We start from the raw sequence: 6,926 nt of genomic DNA on the forward strand, positions 1-6,926 counted from the left end.
TTCAGAACTCAGTCATGTGTTGTGTATGTAAGCCGTGTATATCCTGAAACTATAATACGTTTATAGGATCATTTCTTATTTATTTTGTGTGTAACAAGTACAAGATATTATGTAAACAGATATAATTAGATCTGTAAGAAAAGGCATACACAGTGAACACAGTCTGCCACTCTTTGGTCACAGCGAAATGCCATTTTATTCAACATAAACCTCACCAAGCGCATGTGTTTTAAAAGTGTCCAACAATCTGATGGGAAGATTGTAATTTATGACGTGCTGGGATTGATACATAATCTGCCCTACATCCCAGCCCTATGACAGCCTGACCTACAGCCCCCAATCCCATCACCAGCCTTTAACAAATAATGCCCAGCCTGAGACCAGTAGCAGCACAAACTATGGGTGCTCACCATAAACCAGTGGCGGCTGGTGAATTTTAAAGATGGTGGGGCGCTAGACAGCACCCCTTTAAATAAAGCCCCTCATGGCTCCTCCTATATCACTACAATATAAATATAATCACAAACTTGGGGACAGATAGGAGACAGAATACTGCAATGTTTTGAAACCTGAAAGTGAACAGGGTTAAGATCCAGCTCTTGCAATATTGATAGTGCAAATACTTTTAGTGAACCTAAGGCAACCTCACCATTGTCCCACAGATACGCTTGCAGTGTGTATTTGATTGTAATCACCTCAAACCATTACTTCCCATAACTGCATGTTAATGGAGACAACGGACAATAGTTCTGTGTGACATGCAGGTCTTCATGTATAGTGTAGCATTCTGATGACAGGAGGTGACCAGGATATACAACAGTTAATTAGAGACAACGGACAATAGTTCTGTGTGACATGCAGGTCTTCATGTATAGTGTAGCATTCTGATGACAGGAGGTGACCAGGATATACAACAGTTAATTAGAGACAACGGACAATAGTTCTGTGTGACATGCAGGTCTTCATGTATAGTGTAGCATTCTGATGACAGGAGGTGACCAGGATATACAACAGTTAATTAGAGACAACGGACAATAGTTCTGTGTGACATGCAGGTCTTCATGTATAGTGTAGCATTGTGATGACAGGAGGTAACCAGGATATACAACAGTTAATTAGAGACAACGGACAATAGTTCTGTGTGACATGCAGGTCTTCATGTATAGTGTAGCATTCTGATGACAGGAGGTGACCAGGATATACAACAGTTAATTAGAGACAACGGACAATAGTTCTGTGTGACATGCAGGTCTTCATGTATAGTGTAGCATTGTGATGACAGGAGGTGACCAGGATATACAACAGTTAATTAGAGACAACGGACAATAGTTCTGTGTGACATGCAGGTCTTCATGTATAGTGTAGCATTGTGATGACAGGAGGTAACCAGGATATAGAGCAGCCGCATAACACACACACACATGGGTTATATAAGGCTGTGCCTTCACACTCGCTCTTACCTTCCCTTTCACAGGCACGTTATTGTCCCTTAAACTCCTGTGCTCAGCTTCTCAGCACTTCCTGCTAGAATCATCATGATGACGTCACTGCAGCTCAGTGAGAGGGCTAATGACGAGGCAGAGCAAGTGCTATTCAGTATTGTTAACCGTTACAGCACTGGCTGCTAATTCCTGCTGCATGATTATACCCATAGCAGCAGGGATTTGCAGTTCTTGTTAGGATCGTTTGTTTGAGCAGTGGATTAGAGTTAATGAGCAGCTAACAGTCACCTAGATACGAGTTTTGCGTTGCGGGTTTTAACTCTGAAAAATTGGCAATTTCATCGAAAAACTAGTAACACCGCTATCGGGAGTCGTGTCGGTATAGCTAAACCGCAAGAATTTTAGCCTGTAACGTAACGTCAATCGCGCACTCAGAAAAAATTACATTTTTGTGTGGGATTTCTATAGCGTCTGTATTACAGGTTGTGCGATGAGGCTAAAATGCTTGCGTTACAGCCTATACCGACACGATCCATACCAGCATCTGAGACCAATAGTTATGGGTTTATCGATACAAAAATGTTTCACAAAACTCATAACTAAAGTGCTACAAAAGTACACTAACTAACACCCATAAACTACATACTAACCCTTAAACCGCCATCCCCACATAACAAACAGTATATTAAACCTATTAACCTCTAATCTGCCGCCCACCCACATCGCTACTATTCAATAAAGTTATTAACCCCTAATCTGCCGCCCACCCACATCGCCAACACTATTTAAATATATTAACCCCTATTCCTCGCACCCCGACGTCACCACCACTATAATAAAGTTATTAACCCCTATTCCGCCGCTCCCCGACATTGCCAACACTAAATAAACCTATGAACCCCTAAACCGCCGGCCCCCCACATCGCAAAACACTAAATTAAATATTAGCCCTTAAACCTAACACCTCCTAACTTTAAATTAAAATTACAATATACCTATCTTCAAATAACTTACCTGTGAAATAAGAAAAAAACTAAGTTTAAACTATCAATTAACCTAACATAACTATTATACTAAAATGAAAAAAACTACCAATTAAAAAAACTTAAATTACACATTTTAAAAAAACTAACACTACGAAAAAAAATTAAAAGTCTAACATTAAAAAATAAATTACGAAAAATAAAAAAACCCTGAGCTTACAAAAAATAATAAACGAAATTATCAAAAATAAAAACAATTACACCTAATCTAATAGCACTATCAAAATAAAAAATCCCCCCCAAAATAAAAAAAAATCCCTAGCCTACAATAAACTACCAATAGCCCTTAAAAGGGCCTTTTGTATGGCATTGCCCTAAGTTAAACAGCTCTTTTACCTGTAAAAAAATACAAATTCCGCCCAACAGTAAAACCCACCACCCAACTAACCCCCAAAATAAAAATCCTAAATCTAAAAAAAAACTAAGCTCCCCATTGCCCCTAAAGGGGCATTTGTATCGGTGTGGAGTGTCCTCTTCATACGGTCTTCATACGGTCACCACCATACACTGAATCTTCAATGCAAGGGAGCCGTTTCAAAATGGGGTCCCTTGCATTCCTATTAGCTGATTTGATTTTTGAAATTCAAATCAGCCAATAAGATGAGAGCTACTGAAATTCTATTGGCTGTTCAAAATAGCCAATAGGATGAGAGCTACTGAAATCCTATTGGAAGACTGCTCACTGCCTGGATGAGGATGGATGTCCGGACTTCAGAAACCGTGAGTGGATATTCAGGGGTTAGTGTTAGGTTTTATTTTAAAAAAATTTGGGTGTTTTTTTTTTAGATTAGAGTTTGGGCTTTGAAGAAGAGTTGAATGCCCTTTTAAGGGCAATGCAAAAGAGCTAAATGCCCTTTTAAGTGCAATGCCCATACAAATGCCCCTTTAGGGGCAATGGGTAGCTTAGGTTTTTTTGTTTGGGCAGAATTTGTATTTTTTTAAAAGAGCTGATTTATTTAGGGCAATGCCCTACAAAAGACCCTTTTAAGGGCTATTGGTAGTTTATTTTTTATTTTTTGATAGGGCTATTAGATTAGGTGTAATAATTTAAATTTTTGACAATTTTGTTTATTATTTTTTGTAAGCTTAATGTTTTTTCTTTTTCGTAATTTAGTGTTTTTTATTTTTTGTAATTTTAGAATTTTTAATTTTTTTTCGTAGTGTTAGGTTTTTTAAATGTGTAATTTAGTTTTTTTAATTGGTAGTTTTTTTTAATTTTAGTATAATAGGTATGTTAGGTTAATTGATAGTTTAAACTTAGTTTTTTTATTTCACAGGTAAGTCTTTATTTATTTGAAGATAGGTATATATTATTTTAATTTAAAGTTAGGGGGTGTTATGTTTAGGGGTTAATAGTTTTATTTAGTGTTTTGTGATGTGGGGGGGCAGGATGTTTAGGGGTTAATAGGTTTATTATAGTGGTGTCGGGGAGCGGCGGAATAGGGGTTAATAACTTTATTATAGTGTCGGCTATGTTGGGAGTGGCAAATAGGGGTTAATAACTTTTGTTAGTATCGGCGATGTAGGGGGCGGCAGATAACGGGTGTTTAGACTTGGGGTTTATGCCAGGGTTTAAACGTAACTTTCTCCATAGACATCAATGGGGTTGGATTACGGTGCTTTTCATTCCGCACTTCAGGTGTTTTTTTTTTTTCTAACACTCTTTCCCCATTGATGTCTATGGGGAAAGCGTGCACAAGCACGTCAAAGCAGCCCTTGGATTTTGTGTGGTATGGAGCTAAACACAACCATATCGCACGCACAAGGAGGCTTTTCAGAAACTTGTAATGGCAGCACTATAGGGGTGATATAACGCAAATTTTGTTGCGTTTGTTTTGCACCCTGTTTAGCGCAAAACTCGTAATCTAGGTGAGTGAGAGCAGTCAGAAGCAAAGGAGTCACGATTGGTTAATTATAGTCGGCAAACAATTCCAGCTTCAGCTATGCCTGGCTCTTACCTCCAGGGGAAGGGACACCCATGCTGTTGAGTCTGCAATCAGCCTCCTGCTTTATTTTGGTAACTTAATCTGGCTGTAAATAAAGGAGAAGAAGAGATAAAATCTGTATGCAGATGCCTGACTGGGGATCACAATAAAGAAAGGAGAGCAGTTCTCCATCTTTGTTTATCAGGATACTCAGTGAGGCATTAGAGGCTTTGCAAGCAAAATACAGATATGATCTCTCCTTCTCCTTTTTTCACAGCCATACAATACGAACAAACCGGAGTCTGACAGTAAGTGCAAGTGTACCAAAACACCTCTATACTGCTTACTCCTATAGGAGGCGCTCGAGGAGTTAACCAAATGGTAAACTGATTAACAAGCTATCAGTCTGTATTAGGCGAAAATCAGTAAGTAAATGAATATACTGTATATAGATGGTTAAAATCAATAACACAATCTATGAAACCAAAAAGGGAGAATTAAAGAACATATAGTCCTCACAATTATATTCAGTCCTTTTCTGACTCTGTCCAGATGTCAATGGAAATCTTCAGTAAGCAAAGGATGAAACAGGCAGCAACTTCACCACACACGATGATAGGACTCTGAAGCAAAACAACAATAGAGAAAGAGGCGCCACATGTGTAGATCAATCTTAACAATGGATATCAGATTATTAGGAGATACAGGGTACTCACAAGTGCGAAGGCACTCTCTTGTGCCAGTAGAAGCATAAACAGCAAACCAGCTGGCTGGACTCAGGCAAGATCTTGGAACCACCAGGATACTCAGGTACAGGAACACTGGAACCACAGATCGGCTGCAAGTGGTATGAGGGAATAGGGCAATAAAGCCCCTTGGTAGCGTATAGAGGTATCAAACACACCGTATGCCAGGAGTGATACTTAAAAAAAGGATTTATTAAAAGGTATATCTCTATACCAAAAGTAAAAACAACTCCTGCTAGGTGTATAGAATCTCTACAGTGAGATTAAAAACTGTGACGCGTTTCTTGGGATAACCCATTTCCTCAGGCATAAACTGCCTGCTCTCTCCAGCAAGAGGGAGCAGGAGGGGCTCTCAGTTACATACTCACTGACAGGCACTAAAGATGCACTCAGCACTCGCATTATTAAAATATAAGCTCCTACTCACTCAACCCTCCCTGCCAGCAGCGTGAGAGTGAACAAGTGGAAGTCCAATGAGAAAGGAGTAGCTCTAACACACCCCTGCTGCATCCAATCAGAGAATAAAAGTCAGTTTGTGCTTGGACATCCAAATGGAAACTGGATGGGTCACATGACAATCGTCCAATAGGGGCAGACAAAGCATGTGCAACGTGCTCTGATACAGGGCAACACCCTTAGATTCTAGTTTACTTGCTAAGAATTTCTTATAAGCTTATAATTATTTTACTAACCACCAACCCCCTACCAAACTTCTTGAAAAAAATATAGTAACCTAAAACAACTTGTCCCATTGACTTTACCATGAACTTTTAATTTATTTTTATTTTTTGGCAAATAGCATTTTATTTTATTTTTATTTTTCCTCTGGTAGAGAGGGCATTGCCCCATTTGCCCCTATGGATGAGCCTCCACTGCTATAAACACCTCATTATGCATGTATTATAGGATGCTTTAAATGACAGACAGAAGCATCCCATTCATACTAAGCAGTTACACTGCCAAATAACAACATAAGTGACAGCCAACATAATTATTAATCCTCTCATTGACATCTAGAAGAAAACACACGCACAGCGAACACAGGCTGCCACTGTTTAGTCTGAGTGAAATGCCATTTTATTCAACAGACCTCACCAAGCGCATGTGCTTTAAGTGTCCAACAATCTGATGGGTCTAATGTTATTAGTGCGCGCATGCGCTTCTAAAGTGTCCAACAATCTGACGGGTGGATCATAATTTCTGACATGCTGGGAATGGAATGCGATGACGCAGTGGAGCGCATGTGCAGTGAGTATTTGAGGTCAGACAGCTGACAGAATGTCACTTCCGTTAGATGATCTGACAAGTTTGATAATCTAACAGAACACAGGCCTACTAATCTGTGCATCTGGGCTTTATCTGATGCAAGTACCAGAGCTCACAAGCATTCTACAGTTTGTGGATTTGTCTGTATTTGGGATCCTTTCTCTGTTCGAATTCTGGTCTAGCGCATAAACACTATAAACACACGAGACCTCCAAAACTGTTCAGGTATGTTAAGACCTGCCCAGAACCTGCAGAACAACTCCCAGGCTCTGCCTCTAAATTGTTTGGCTCCACCTCCTTATGACACAGGCTCCACCCAGAAATGTCTGCTCACATTCCACCTGTAGAGGCTGGATGTTGGTAAGAAATTTATAATATTACTGTACAAGTCTAAAATCAACCATTATAACAAATATAACAAATCAGGTTATAAAATGCAACAATCTGCCTAGAAAATACTTATTATTTTTACATATTGGGAAAAGCAAATTACATAAACTATTT

At 39.2% G+C, this 6,926-nt stretch overlaps 1 protein-coding gene across 1 annotated transcript in view; it reads right to left on the bottom strand.

Moving 5' to 3' along the window:
• Positions 1–1,495, bottom strand: part of LOC128650432 (probable N-acetyltransferase camello) — a 45,855-nt gene extending 44,360 nt beyond the window's left edge. The window contains exon 1 of the mRNA XM_053704375.1: positions 1,461–1,495. The gene's annotated coding sequence lies outside the window, so the exon portion shown is untranslated. The remainder of the gene's footprint in view (positions 1–1,460) is intronic.
• Positions 1,496–6,926: the final 5,431 nt, after the last annotated feature.

Source organism: Bombina bombina, chromosome 2, assembly GCF_027579735.1.
Source record: "Bombina bombina isolate aBomBom1 chromosome 2, aBomBom1.pri, whole genome shotgun sequence".
In the NCBI taxonomy this organism is placed as follows: domain Eukaryota; kingdom Metazoa; phylum Chordata; class Amphibia; order Anura; family Bombinatoridae; genus Bombina; species Bombina bombina.